Source organism: Sphaerodactylus townsendi, linkage group LG06, assembly GCF_021028975.2.
Source record: "Sphaerodactylus townsendi isolate TG3544 linkage group LG06, MPM_Stown_v2.3, whole genome shotgun sequence".
Taxonomy (NCBI): Eukaryota; Metazoa; Chordata; class Lepidosauria; order Squamata; family Sphaerodactylidae; genus Sphaerodactylus; species Sphaerodactylus townsendi.
Genome location: NC_059430.1, coordinates 42,992,806 through 43,008,537, shown reverse-complemented (window position 1 = coordinate 43,008,537; position 15,732 = coordinate 42,992,806). Strand labels below are relative to the sequence as shown.

Here is a 15,732-nt window from a genome sequence, read left to right as displayed (position 1 = left end):
TACCCACGCAAGGTGGTTATTTGGTGTGGGGTACTCATGAATGTTAACAGGTATCACAAGGGTTAATATCTTTCCTGCCGTAGCCATTCCAAGGATGAGTTTCAGCTATTTGGTACTAATAACTGTCTTAGAATAACTAATAGGCTTAAATAGAAATTGATTAGAACTGGGAATAACATTAATTATTAATTACAAAAACACTAATCTTTACAACATTTCTTCTACCTTCTTAGGCAGTAGCACCCTGCAGCATGGGCACATCTGAATTCAAAATGTGAGCTTTCCATATGGCACGGCAAAGACATTGACACCTGGATATCAAGCCCTTACACAAAATAGCCACAGAAGAACTCAAACAGAAAACTGATTCTGGATTTTTTACAGTAACACAACAGCAAACCATTTGCTTCCTAATTCAATCTAAATTTCAATCTAAACTAATACTGTCATAGTTACCTGTGAATTAATCACAGTGAAATCATTGGGAGCCACTTGTGAATAAACAAACATAGGATTAGACTGCACAGAGTGGCCCATTATGCATGCAGTCCTTTCCTCACAGCTCTTTGTTTTGCAGTGGGATAGTAGGGGTGTCTCTTTGTGTTTCTCGCTTACATGCAAGGAGGCAGCCCATTGCCTGCTGAACAACTTGTCTGCTGAATACTCCCAGGTCTCAGTTCTAACTGCTTTTCCTGGTTCTCTTAACTCCACCCAGCAACTCATTCTTAAAGGCACACATCTCATCACACCCCATAGTAGCAAGACTACTGAATTTGTTAAAGTCCTTCAAATTGTTGTTATACTGATAATGCTCTTATATTAATATTGTAGCCACTTTCCAAAATGTATTCCTTCCCACAAATGAAAGAGGCAAAGCAATTCCCTGGACCACACTCTGCCGAAGAAGAAGGCCATATCCAAGGATTGATATTTTCTTTCCCGTACCCACCCACCCCACACACACACACACACACACATTTTTTTTGTTTCTGCTGCTACAGGAGGAGAGAGAGGCTTGCTATTTCAATACTCCTTGGTATTTCAATATTCCTGTCTTAGATCTATCATTATTTTGATAGATCTCATATGTAGTGAATGTGAGAGGGGGGGAAAGAGTCTGTAACAGAAACTCTGCCCCGGAATGAATCTCCCTTCAGTGTGAAGCAGAGTACCAGTGTCTAATTGGCCAATGTGTGATGTGTCACATTCTGCAGTATCTGTGATGTTTATTTAGCCAACCATGACTGAGTAGGTGACAATTCTTAAAATCTTTACTGGAAAGTTGTGTTAAGCCAACCACATTGACAATCCTAAGCAAAGGTACACCCTTCTATGGTTATTAAAGTCAATGGGCTTAGAAGGGTGTAAATTATTATGATGACACTGTAAATCTCCACAATTCAGAGCCTGTCCCCATGTGCAGATAGTAAGACAGGAGAATGGGAACCTTTACTTCAATCCATAATATGCGGATGTTAACTAATTTAGAGTGTGATTGTAGCCACTCTCTCTTAACTTCTTTATCAACTCTGCAGTGTGGGATTGTTAACAGTGGAGTACGTTACATTACTGGGCTGTCAAATCACAACCACAAATCCATCCCAGCTCCCAATCTGCAATATTCAAACAACATGGGTTATATTGTAGTGTTGACGGGAATCACTCTCTCAGCATCATTCCACCACAATATAGTCATATCATCTCTCAGCCTCACTGCCTGCCTACCTATAAAGTGGACACAATATTGAAACATGTTTTTCCTTCAAGTACAGGAAGCATTTGCAGGGCAATTTTGTTAAATTAAAAAGCAGACTTTCCCCGACAGAGTCTGGACTACTGTTGTTATTTGCAGAGGATTTAGAATCTATTACATCACCATGGTGGCAGTATTTGTGCTTATTCTGTGACTTATCCACAAGTTAGTATCATAACATGGTGCAGTGGCTAGTCTTGGACTAAGACTTGGAAGATCCAGATTTAATCCTCAATCAGCCATGAACCTCACTTGATGACCTTAAACCACTTGATGGCCTAAAACCATTCTTTCTCCCTCAGCCTGTTCTACCTCACATGGGCTGTAGTGAAGTCAAAATAGCAAAGAGGGAAACTATATATGCAACCCTGAGCATCTTGGAGGAAAAGCTGGATTAAAACACAGTTATACAGGTATAGTCAAGTACTGCTTGTTTACCATTAATTTGGCACAAGTTTTAAATCAGTTGGACCAACACAGGCCCAGATCTCTGTGTTTTAAGTTCATACCACTTGGAGTAAAAATCAGCAAGGGTGTCTTAAAACAGCAACCCTCACCCACTTCAATTATCTTAGACATTGGATTTATTGTTCAGACAACTTTCTGAGGCTAAAAAGCAAATCACACCTTTCAACTATTATAAAATGACTGGCCTACCAGGAAATCTAGTCCACAACAAAAGAACTATCATGCATATCATTTCTCATTTTTATAATTTGAACTATCACCACAATACTCCTTATTTTTATCGACATAATTAAAATTATTGCTTTATGCACGCTGTAGGTATGAAAGGCTAATATCAAAACTGTTATATGGGACTAATGGATATTTTAAATTGTGAATCCTGAGTCGGAAATGTGCCACTGCAGTCAATAGGACTTGCACCCAGGTAAATAAGAATCCAATGGTCTTGTTTAAAAGTTTGAAAAGTCAGTTGCCATTTAAAATCAAAGCCTGCCTTTAAATGCCCCACAGTGGCCGAATTCCCACTGAAAATGTTATCTAGATACAACCAAATTTCAAAAGAATCAGCATCTTTTCATCCAGGTTCCAACATCATCACTGCAGCGTGTTTCTACTGAAAACATCTAGGCCTGCCCCTTTGGGGGGATGCCTGCTTTCAGAGGTGCAATTGTTAAGCTAGCAGCGCCAAAATTTCAGAGTATCTTTAGGAGACCCTCCTGATGATACCACCCAGGTTTAGTGAAGTTTGGTTCATGGGGGCCAAAGTTATGGACCCTCAAATGTGTAGCCCCCATCTTCTATTAGCTCCCATTGGAAACAATGAGGGATGGGGCACCGCTTTTGGGAGTCCATAGCTTTGGCCTCCCTGGACCAAACTTCACAAAACATGGGTGGTATTAGTAAGATACTCTCCTGATGATACCATCCAGGTTTGGTGAAGTTTGGTTCATGGGGGCCAAAGTTATAGACCCTCAAATGTGTAGCTGCCATCTCCTATTAGCTCCCATTGGAGCATTTTTTCAAAAAGGTGTATATACAAGCAGATCCAGGAAAATCCCGTGATAAGGATGGGGGGAGGGGGAAGAGCGCCAGAAACGGGACAGATCTGTGATCTGTGTTCTGCTGTGAGGTGATCTCAAGGGAACCTGCCTATTTCGGGTTACTATCCCAGGATTAATCGCCAGTGAGGAAATCACCAGTGAGACTCCGCCACAAAGCCAGATGAAGCTCTTCCTGAAAACATTACTTTGGTCTCTGAAACAGAAATTACTTCATTTTGCAACCCCTTTGAATACTCCCCAAGGAAATCTTCATTTCAGACAAAATGTAAGCAAATCTCTCCTTCTCAAGTAAAATTGGACAGCTCATTAATCAAGACAAATGCTCAAGTAAATGCACCATTTCCAGAAAATACATTGTCCTTAAATAAAGGAGGTTAAGGTATCAGCAATTATTTTCCAGATACCTAGAAAACAGCTATTGCCTAACACTTACCAAATGTCTTTAGGAATGTCCAAACAGTTCTCTGAGTGAACACAGGTACATCTTAAGCACTACAAAAAGCATGTTACAAATATAATTCCAACCAAGCACCACTCAGAACAATTATGTACATTTAATACATTCAGCATATAATTGGACAGCATTGAATGTCTTTTTCTGTTCTATCCTATAAATTCCTGTTGGAGCACCATGAAACCTGTTAGAGCAGGAAACTGATTTGCTTGAAATAGTCTAACAAGGACCTGAACTACAACGTGCCACCTAATCAAAAAATCTGATCATTTTTAATTTTCAATTTATTTGGGAACTAATTTAGATCAAAAGTGGCAAATAAACCCTCAAACCCAATACTGCCTCAACCTTAGCACAAAGACTATGGATTTTTAAAAAATTCTATTAAAACAATTCTATTAATACATAGCTACAACTACCAGTATTTATTGCGGCATACAGGATGATTGAAGGATTGGAGCACCTTCCTTATGAGGAGAGGCTGCAGTGTTTGGGACTCTTTAGTTTGGAGAGGAGACATCTGAGGGGGGATATGATTGAAGTCTATAAAATTATGCATGGGGTAGAAAATGTTGACAGAGAGAAATTTTTCTCTCTTTCTCACAGTACTAGAACCAGGGGGCATTCTTTGAAAATGCTGGGGGGAAGAATTAGGACTAATAAAAGGAAACACTTCTTCACACGTGTGATTGGTGTTTGGAATATGCTGCCACAGGAGGTGGTGATGGCCACTAGACTGGATAGCTTTTAAAAAGGCCTTGGACAGATTTATGGAGGAGAAGTCGATCTATGGCTACCAATCTTGATCCTCCTTGATCTCAGATTGCAAATGCCTTAGCAAACCAGGTGCTCAGGAGCAGCAGCAGCAGAAGGCCGTTGCTTTCACATCCTGCTCGTGAGCTCCCAAATGCACCTGGTGGGCCACTACAAGTAGCAGAGTGCTGGACTAGATGGACTCTGGTCTGATCCAGGAGGTTAGTTCTTATGTTCTTATGTTCTTATACAGTTCCATGAGTCAAGAGTTCAACTTATCAGATACATGAATTCATAAGGCCAATTCATTTACATTACAGTCTTCAAACAATAGAAAGACATCATGTAAGAAATACCAATTTAAAACAAAATCTGGAGTAATTACGCCACTCAGTCATTATTCCCAGCTGTTCACAGACAAAAACAATTCCCATCTGGAATTATTAATATATAAAAGTTAAGGTGAAGTACATCTAGTACAAGTGAGATCAGGGATGTACTAAAAGGAATGAAAGCAGAGGTGGGATCCAGCAGGTTCTCACAGGTTCCCGAGAGTAGGTTACTAATTATTTGTGTGTGCCGAGAGGGGGTTACTAATTGGTGATTTTGCCACGTGATTTTTGCCTTAGTTACGCCCCTCCTCTCAGCAGTAGTGCGCAGAACTTGAAGCAGTCTAGCAGGAGGTGCACCGGCGTGCATGGCAGCCTGCGCCTTCATGCATTCGTTTCCCACCCAAGGACCAGCGCAGCGGCTGCGTCCTTGCCTCAGCCCCGCCCGGGAATGCCCCGCCCCAGAATGCCCGGCCACGCCCCCATTGTGCCCTGCCCAGCCCCATTGGCGCTATGCCACAGTTTGAATCCCACCACCATGGGAACCTGTTACTAAAAATTTTGGATCCCACCACTGAATGAAAGCATTACTCACTGGAAACAATGGGGGAGGCTAGAAAGCCCATAGGACAGTGATGGCAAACCTTTTTGAGACCGAGTGCCCAAATTGCAACCCAAAACCCACTTTTTTATCGCAAAGTGCCAACATGGCAATTTAACTTGAATACTGAGGTTTTAGTTCTAAAAAATTGTTGGCTCTGAGGCATGCATTACTCGGGAGTAAGCTTGGTGGTAGTCGGTGGCTTTGCTTTGAAGCAACCATGCAACTCTTCCAATGGGTGAATCACGACCCTAGGAGGGTTTACTCAGAAGCAAGCCCCATTGCCAGCAACCGAGCTTACTCCCAGGTAAAGGATCGTGCTTTAGTTCTTCACATGAAAATCAGTGGGGTTTAACAGCGCTTAACAGGGTTACCTACACTGCTTTCCCAAAACTAGGTCTTAGGTTTAATGCTAATAATTGAGCCCAGCGGCCCAGGCCAGCCTAGATGTGGGGCGGGGGGCAACTCTGTTTGCACGTGCCCACAGAGAGGGCTCTGAGTGCCACCTCTGGCACCCGTGCCATAGGTTCGCCACCACTGCCATAGGAAATAATAGGAAACAGGAATGCCAATTGACTTGCATGTGCTTCATTGAAATACATTACAGCACAAAAAAGATAGCAAAGAAAATTTGGATTAGATTTTTGGGCCCACACAGATTACCCTGACACAGGAATGACAGCCCGCACACTGGAATGAAAGCCCCCTGGGAACAGAATCTGTGCTCTGGGACTAGAATGGCAGCCGCACACCGGAATGACAACCCCAGAGAACAGAATCTGTGCTCTGGGTCAGGCCTGACAGGTTACATGCTGGAATGACAAAGCCAGGGAACAAAATCTGTTATCTGTCATTCTGGTCTGAGACCTGTCATTCTAGTTCCAGAGCACAGATTGTGTTCCCGGGGAACGTCGTTCTGGTGTGTGACCTGTCATTCCAGTTCCAGAGAACAGATTATGTTCCCTGGGGTTTTCATTCCAGTGTGGGGGCTATCATTCCAATGTAAGGGTAGTCTGTGGGCCTTGGTTGAAATCAGTTCCTCATTTTCGTTGCTATGTTTTTTGTGCTATAATATATTTCAATTGAGCCCATGAAAGTCAATTGGCATTGCTGTTCCCAGTATTTCAAATGGGTCTTCCAGCCTCCCCCATTGTTTCCAGGGGGCAATCCTGTCATTCTTTTCAGTACGTCCCATGAAATCCTTCCAAGTTAATTGCATTTGCCACACAATAATTGACCACTCAATATCAACTATATCAAAATTTACGAAGTAATGTGTAGTTTTTGCATGGACATACATGGACTGTAAATGTATCAGAATCTGTCTAGCTCACAAATTACATGGAATTATAATCTGGCCTATGATAGAGATATTTAGCAAAAGGAAAAAGACAGAATCAGTGAACAAAGATGAAATTATACTATTTTTCTGTTCAATTGCTCTGTCTCTTTATACTTTCACCTAGTTTAGATATGCAAAGAAAACCATTCTTTGTTAGTATGATTGCTTGCTAATATTCAAGGATGACTGACCTTTTCTTCAATAGCAGCTAATAACAGGAGATCTTCTCCTAATAGCTGGCAATCTCTCCTATTTTTAGGATGTGATACCCACTGGAGTTTTGAAAAGTAACACCCTGTAATTATTGGGAAAGGGCCAAGGTGTAGCCTGGAGAAAAACTGTCATTTAAAGCAGACAGGGAAGAAAGATTTTGGAGTGGAAGGATTCTGTGAAAATTTGATGCAGGATTTTAAGAGTGTGGTGCTTTCCAGCTTACTCTGTACATTTGCAAGTAAAACAAAGGCTCTCAATCATCATGCAAAACAGCACCACTAAGTAGACATTAGAAGTGTTTCAGAACTTCTATAGCGCAGACCCAATGAACTGAAAATTTTATTGGATGTGCAGCCAACCCCAAGCACTCCAAAATTTGCATCTGATTAGCAATGACTCCTGCAAATACACAGGAAGCTTCAAAAAGTAGACCAAGCAAGTCAAAGGAAAAATAAAATGGGTTAGCCATTGTTTTCTCCTCCCTCGTGCCCTAAACATCCAAACAACAACATTCTCCTGGCTGGTCTTAAAGCCTCCTAAATGTCCCAAATAGCAATGAAGAAGGTCATGCAGCACTCTGTCTCTAGCAACCCCAATTTTCCCACTTCCACTATGTGGATCCTTTACTCACATTTGCAGCATGATTGCAAGCAGAAAAGTGTGCCTGGGCTATGGCCAGTTCAGTCTCAACAGGCAGAGGTGGATCTGATAAGAGATGCTATTATCTTTATAGAGGCTATAAAAAAGTGCTCCATGCTCCAAAAACATAAGGAGGGCAGAAGGATACCAGTAGCACAGGTACACTCAGACAATCGATTCTAATAAAGCACCGGTACATCTAGGAAACCAAGCTGCATACAATCCGGGAGATGCAGCCCAGAATCTTTTGCAGTGTCACAAATGATGTTGGGTCTTAATTCTTGAATTACCCTCTAGTGTCTCAGAGGAAGTTAAAATAGAAAAAAAAGGTGTTGGTTCAAAGGCAGGATGTTTTATCAACTATAGGTGAGTATGGCAGAGAGGAACCGTGATTGGGGAAGAGATTTAGGGAGCAATCCTAAACAGGTCTAGTCTGAATCCAACTCAGACTTATTCTATGGAGTTTACTCTGAGGAAAGTTCTCTCAAGACTACCCTATTTATTTATTTATTTATTTATTTATTTATTTATTTATTTATTTAAAGTACAAATGTATTTAGCTGAACTACATACGTATTTTAACTTTCAATTTATATATCTGCTTTATACTCTTACCTTCCTCACGGAGAACCCAAATGACGGAAATTGAGGCCATGTTTACACTATTTGCAAGATAATTAACTCAGAACAATTTCTTGGTTCTCTGCTTTAAAATGATGGGGATTAGATTGACTTAACCTGTGATCACAGAGAAGCCAATCTCAGCTGCGGCTTGTTTGTTTTTAAAAACGCTCTTTAAGCATCCTGGTCCCATCGTTCCTAATAAGAGGAAAGCGGGTTTTAAGTCAATTGCCCGCAATAAGTGCTTGGATATTGCCAGGTAAGTATGGCTGCGTAGTAGAAAGCGTGAGTAGCACATATTGAGAATTGGGGGTGGGGGGTGTTGTGTTGGAGCAGAGGCGCGGGATGAAGGTGAAAATAAGGCGACCGTGAAGGAGCGGGTTTAATGTGTTTAGGGGGGCGCGACGCTCATTCTTGATAAGGACAGTCTGCGTGGCTCAACAAGCCCCGTGGAGAGGGCGGGAAAGACTTGCAGATGAGGTGGGCGAAGGCAAGAAGGGGCAGTGAGTTAGCGGGGGTTGGTGCAACTCACCTTTAGCTCCTGAAGTAATTGCCAGGAACCGGGCCTGGCGGAGTCATCCGCTCCACTCCCAACGCCGCGGCCAGGCTATGGCTCGCGGGAGCCCCAGTCATGCTCGGAGTAGAGGGCAGAGCAGGCGCGCGGCGCACGAAGCGCAGCTGGGTTCTGCTGGGCAAGTTGTGGGTCGAGAGCGGCTTGGAAGCTTCCCTGTTCGTTAGGCAACCGGAGAAGAGAGGGAAACGTCGAGGCGGCCTGCAATGCCTTTCTCCGCATGTGGTCGCTTCGAAGTGGGAGGAGGAGGGAATGGATCGCGAGCGGCCTTGTTGGAGCCTGGAAGTAGCGCCTGATTCGTGGAGGGTCTTCTTGCAGAAACGAAAGTGGGTGCGCTGGCTCTTCTTCAGAGAACCCAAGCCATGCCTTGCTCTTTTTCTAGAACTCCTACAGATATTTTGTATCTCTCCCTTCTTCCTAGAAGCTCCAGTCACACGCTGAGATTTGAGGATTTGAACCCACAGCCACCGCAAACCGGCTCCAAGAATAAAAACAAAGGAAAGCTGGCTCTGGGTACAAAAAATCATGAAACTCAGCATTTGCGCCTGCTAAATCCCTACGCATTGTTAAAAATGATCTACATATACGAGGAAAAGAAGTGCATGTGTAACAAAGTATATATGGACGAAACTCCGCATTTGGGCCTGCGAAATACAAGTAGGTTAAATCCAATTATCACTTAGATACATAGTTCTCCCCTGAATGCTGATTGTGCCTGTTGGGTGGAGGGGGCTGTCTTTTGTGGAATGGTCCTCAAACAAAATTCCACAGGATTCAAATTAGATATAAAATATTTACATGGGCAGGTGTGACTGCGCTAGGAAAACAGTTAATCACTAATCAATTTAACTTGATCTCAGCAGACCTCAGAAGGTAAGTAGGGTCAGCCTTGCTTAGTCAGGGGCTCAGCTACAGAAAATGGTGCCCAGGGCAAGTACTAAAATTACACACACACACACCATTCTGCTGTCCCAGCACAGCCTCCACAGTGGGATAGTGGATACCAAGAGAAGGGGATTCCAAGCATGCCTAGTTGTGCTCCCTGAAAGGTGACAGACATTCTGGGAAGGAAAAGGAAGACACACTGTGGGAAGAATGGAAGGAAAAGAAAAAGGAAGGGGAAGGAAGACACACTGTGGGAAGAATGGAAAGAAGAGAAAGAAAGTCAGACAGACACTGGGAAGAATGAAAGGAAGGGAGAGAGAGATGGAATAGAAAAAGAAGGAAAAGAAAGACAAGCAGTGGGAATGAACTAAAGCAGAAGAGGCAGGTGAGCAGCTAGCAGCAGCAGAGGTGGGCGGACAACCCACTCGCATAGCAGGCTGGTTAGGCAGTTCAGAGGGTGGCACTGGGTGCCCTGGACTGGAAGACCTGCTATCCTGCCAAGCTTGAAGCTGCAGCGTGGCTTCTTGGAGCACACCAGCACTAGGCTTGGGCTGGCCGCTTCACAAAGGGTGGCCTGCCCACTCACCCAGGGGTGCTCCACAGCTTGCGCCCTCCAGCTTGGGGTGGACTGCAACTGCCCCAACTCCTCACTTGGAGGGAGGGGAAGCCAAAGGCTAGGGTGCCTACCCTTCCCAGTACTGTGGTTAGTAATTAGATAGAACACCACCAAAGAAGTTCAGGGTTTCTACATAGAGACAGGCAATGGCAAATCACCTTTGAACATCTCTTACTTTGAACATCCTATAAAGGATCACCTTGAGTTGGTGGTGGCACTTTTCCACCACTTATATTGGAAATGTGATTTCCAACATTGGTGCTTAGGCATGGCTCTCAAGTGCATGCATAAATCATCTATATGTTATCGTGACATACAAATCAAAAACTTTCCTTCATAGATATATTTTTTTCCTTGTAGGAAAATTTATGTTGGTAACTGTAACCTGAACTTTTGCAGGCAAAAGAATGTGATGCCACAATAAACTGGCTGTTCGTTAAAGAACCTCACCACGCATTAAGCCCAGCTTGTTTTGTTCAGTGGATCTGGAAATTTCTACACACTTGTGAAATGTATATCACCTGAATATTTGAATGCCTGCTTATTTGAATGCATTAATCCCCATTCCACTATGTGTGGGACTTTGTTTAAAAAACCCTCCACATGCAAAAAATTTCCAGCATGAAAGTAGGCTGCATCTAGGAAAAGTACGTGCACTCATATCAAAGTTTTTTAATGGTTTTGCTAAGACGTCTAAACATGTAGAAACATGGCAAAATAGATTTGAGACCTCACTTCAGTTCAGATTTGAGACCTCACGTCAGTTAAATAGGAATACAACTGTGGGGTGGATTTTTTTCCCCACACTGAGATTACCTCAATGAAAATGTAGTGTGTGAGGTGTCATTGTTCTGCATAAAGTGTATTATTTATTATTACTTCACATGTTACTGGCTATGGTGATAAAGCAGGTTGGTATAATGAGAACTGATATAAAGTCTCATCCATATGCTTTAACACATGTGCTTGTTTCTGTCTTACATGTAGTTCATTTTTAACAATATGTAGATATGAGTTTGTAGTAATGTCATATATTTTGTACCTGAATGGTGCACTCTTATTGATATAGCCATTCTTGATCTCATTTTAGGAGTTAAACGTGTTGAGTTTAACAATTAAATATATGGTGAATATATCTTAAGTGTCTAATAGACACTACATTATTGTTTACCAGATTATAAATCTAAATTTTCTCACATAGAGTTGTACTTTAGGTAGAGCCATATCTAAATATGTATAAATATAATTATCTGTGTGTATAGTATATATCTTTTAAATCTTGTCTACACTGATGGGGCCTTGTGTCTTAAGGCTGTGGAGTTCCATCTGCAGTTCCAACCATAGAGTTGATTTTATATATATTAGACATTTATAGTTTTATGCCTAATAAAGGTTTACTGTACTGTACATTTATAGTCTGCTTATCTGCATCTGAATTTTTAAGTCTAACAAATATGGATGCTGATCTCTCTTTTGCATGGTCCTGCTATTGCTTTCAATCTGGTAGCATGAATTCCTGCCATCTTTTGCTCCATCTTCAAATTAACCTCTCCCTTTTACTGCCACATCTTTTACATGAGTTCACTATTTCCTTATAATAACATATGCATGTACTTTCTGCAGCTTCTTCAACAAATCAGTCCACAAAGCAATTTATCATTGAGTTTCCATTGCCAAAATTTTTTTTATTTACTTCATTGATTCCTTTCTCACCTTGGGCACGCAAAGCAGCTCACATCTCTCTCCTCTGTTCCATGTTATCCTCACAACAGCTCTGTGAGGTAGGTTAGGCTGAGTATGTATGTGATTTACCCAGGGTTACCCAGCAAGCTTCCACTGCGAACTGGGAATCAAACCTGGGCCTCCCATTTCCAAAGTTGACACTCTAATCATAAAACCAGGAGAATTGGGGTGTGAGCAAGAATGGTGGCTGATGAAACAGCATTCTTTTCTTTTTCATTTTTAATCTCTTAAACAATGTTTATATCTGAAACAAAGCAGGTACTATTAGTGTCTCAAAAGGGCTCATAGTGTCTCTTTGTGAAAATGTTTTTGAGTTTTTACATTATAAATACAGAGTGGAAAGCAAAAGCTGGTCTGGGCACCCTTGCCAGAGCTTCTGGCTTCCAGGAAGGAAGTTACCAGAAAAGGAGGCGCATTGCTAACCGGGGAGCGCCTGGTTCGCCCAGGGCTGCTTTCGGAGGAAAACCAGAAGCCCTGCTGCTGCTCCGCCGCTGCTCAGGAACGCGGTTCCGCCCCGCTCCGGCCAGCCTCTTCCACCCGCTCTCCACATGCATGGCTGGCGTCTACTCAGCGCGGCGCTGCTGCATCGCCTCGGGCGGACGGGAGCCCCATCCCGCCGCTTGCCCAGCCGGCCGGGCACACAGTCGGGAAGCTGCGCTTTGCTCCCCACTGGCCCTCCTCTGCCTGCCGCCCCACCGGCTTCCAAGAGTCGCACTGCCAGAGGCCGCCGGCGACAAGGCTGTGGGGGGGGGGGGCGGCGGCGTTGAGCCCCCTTTCGCCGCTCCCCACCAATAGCAAGTAAGCGGAGGCGGCGCTGTTAAGAAAGGGGCGGAGAGGGAGAGGCGCCCGCGGCGGCGTAAGTGCTGCTGCTGCTGCAGGATCTGCCCGCGCTCTTCAGGCAGGCTCACACCTGCCGGCTCGGGGCGGCGAGCGAGTGCGAACGAGCGCCCGCCCCCTCGGAAGCGCTCTCCCTAGCCGCTGGTCACGCCCCCTCTGGCCACGCCCCTCCGCCACTCACACAGGTAAACTTTAGACTCCCGCTGGCGGCGGCGAGGGGGACGTAGGCAGATCGTGTCACCGGGATCCTGGGCTATTTATAGACGCGCCAGGCGAGCGCGAACGCCGGGCTGGGATCCTGCCTCGCGCACGCCACCACCAACCCCCCAACCCGTCCCCCGCCACAAGCGCCGCGGAAACCCGAGAGGGGGCGAAGGAGCTGGGCGAGCGCCCTGCCGCCGCCGCCGCCGCCCCCTCTTGAAGGGTCTGGGGGAAGGCCAAAGGACCCCAGCAGAGACCAGTGCCCGCGCTCAGCCTGGGCAAAGCCCACCTGGAGGGAGCCCGCCCGAGGGGGTGTGGTGCGCGGGGCGAGGGGGAAGGAGGGGGTCCCAGCTGGCACGGTCGCCTTTCTGCCTCAAAGCACTGGCACCGTGGGGCTCCTTCTCGGCGGGAGGCGGGCAGTTCTAGCCAGGGCACGGCTCCTTCCTTGGGCGGCGGGGCGAAACCGGGCGCTGCTGGCCAGGCGCCTCTGGCAGGGGAACCAGGGGGGGCCCCGGAGGCTAGCCCTGCCTGCCTTTGCTCCACGCGCGGCGAGCATGGAGGGGCAGCAAGGCGAGGAGCTGGAGTGCCACGCGAAGGCTGCCGACCTCCGCCGAGCGCCCCGGGGGCTGCCGTGATCTGCCACCACTGGCAACCGCGGCGAAGCGAAGCTCCTCGCCATCCACACCCACCCACCCACCGGAGAGCGAGCACGTCCTCCTTTGTCTTGCCACCATCTTACGGAGTGAAGAGAAAGCACGTCCAATCTCCGCCGTGCCTGTGCCGGTATGTGTCGCGTAGGCACAGCCGAGCAGCGAGAGAGCCATTTTGCATCCCAGGAGAAGCCGTTTGCCTTGGAAACGCATGCGAGGGACCCAGAAGCTGCGCGGCTCATGCAACGGTGGATGGGGAGGGCGGGCGAGCGGGCGGAGGAGAAGACAGCCCGCCGCTGAAAACCACCACGACAGGGCGACCAGAAGCCGGCGGACTGGGTTGGTCCGGTCCCCCCCCCCCTGCACACACACGCGCGCGCGCGCGCACGAATAAAGCGTGGACTGGCTTCATCTGATGCCTCCTGACGTGCCTGGACTGAAGATCGCCCCTCCACCTGCACGCAGCTACACGCGCAGCCTCTAGCTAGCCCTTCTCCTGGGACCGGCTGGCCCCCCATGGCTAGCGCTAGCCCCGGCCCACAGTAGCCTCCTTGCCTCAGGCCTCCCCAGATCTTCAAGGCCTGATATGCTTCAGCCAGAATGCACCATCTCCACAGACCACCACCACCATCATGTTGCTATGGGCCGGGCCAATTCCACGGAGGGAGGCTCTGTGTTGAAACCCCTGGCTAGCGAGAGCTGCTGGGGAAGACAGTGAATGAATGAGACAAAGGGAATTTGCTACAGTTGGGTCCATTTTTATCCCCCCCCCCCTCCACACCCCTATCTTTCACTTCTCACGTAAAGATCCCTTATCACAGCCGTTTCCTGGGAAGAGGCTGCTGCTTTCCTCCCCCTCTCATCTGCTGAGCCAAGGAGGGGAGGAATCAACATGTCTGAATGGCTCCCCATCTCCACTATACCTGCTCTCCAGGCAGCATGGCTGGTTCATTCCTGAGCGGGTGGATCATGGCTGGTGCCCTTCCTACATGGCAGCCACGAAAAACGAGTCGCCACTTTGCCAGGGTTAATCTTTCGCCCCACAAATTTTTCCCCCTTACCTTCGTTTGTAGAAGCAGAACCTCTAGGCGGACAGATTAAGGGAGTGAGCATGTTGGGAGTATCCAGGCTCCTCTTCTTGCTTGCATATCCACATAAGAAGAATGATGTTTGGGGAGCAAATGGGTAGGGGGGGTGCGATTTTTTTAAAAAAAATTCTTTCTTGCCGGAAGGCTCGGCGGCGGCCGTCTGGTGCCTCGGAGCGGCGGTGCAAATGCAAAGGAGGGAAGACGGATGAATCAGACCGTGTGGAAAAGAGGATCGTAAAATGCAGGATCCAAAGCGATCATTCCATTCGCTCCTTTTTTCAAGAAATGGGTGGGGGGGGGACCCCTGGTAGTTGTTCTAACGGTGCAGATAATCGCAATATATTCCCAGAGCCCTAGCAGATGAAGCGGAGTCGGGAGGCGGCAGCGGCTGTCGGTTCGGGTCCTCCGAGAAGCATGATGATTCCTCAGGCGTCCCCTCCCGAGGGGAAAAGGGGGGGCAGGATCGGTCGGATAAGATGGGCGTGAGAGAGATCGACTCGCTCGCCTCCCGAGGCGCTACCACGGCTCGCAGAGTGGGGAGGGCAACGCATCGCCCAACATCATCAGCCCAACGCCGCTGGCCACCGGGCGAGGAGTCGGTCGGAGCTGCTCGAGCCGTCGCGTTGCTGGGAGGCGAACGGAGAAACTGGCGAGCGAGAAACCACCGAGCAGGAGCCCGTAACACACGCACACGTCCACACGAGCGCGTGCGCACGAAAGCCAGCCCACCACTCGCGAGGAGCGCTTCACTGGCGAGGAACCGCCGTTCCCAAGCCCATCTGCATTGCTGCTGACATGTCGGCGGTCTCTTCCCCCGCCCTCTCCTCCTCCTCCTCCTCGCCCCACCGCCACCCCCGTTGGGAATGAATGGGAAGGGAATTGGGGGGGGGGGTGTCTTAACCGAGCC

General features: G+C 46.8%; 1 protein-coding gene across 1 annotated transcript in view; it reads right to left on the bottom strand.

The window, feature by feature from the left end:
* The window catches only part of GRIN2B (glutamate ionotropic receptor NMDA type subunit 2B), a 375,653-nt gene extending 360,151 nt beyond the window's left edge, over window positions 1-15,502 (bottom strand). The window contains exon 1 of the mRNA XM_048499864.1: window positions 14,799-15,502. The gene's annotated coding sequence lies outside the window, so the exon portion shown is untranslated. The remainder of the gene's footprint in view (window positions 1-14,798) is intronic.
* Between the last annotated feature and the right edge of the window lie 230 nt (window positions 15,503-15,732).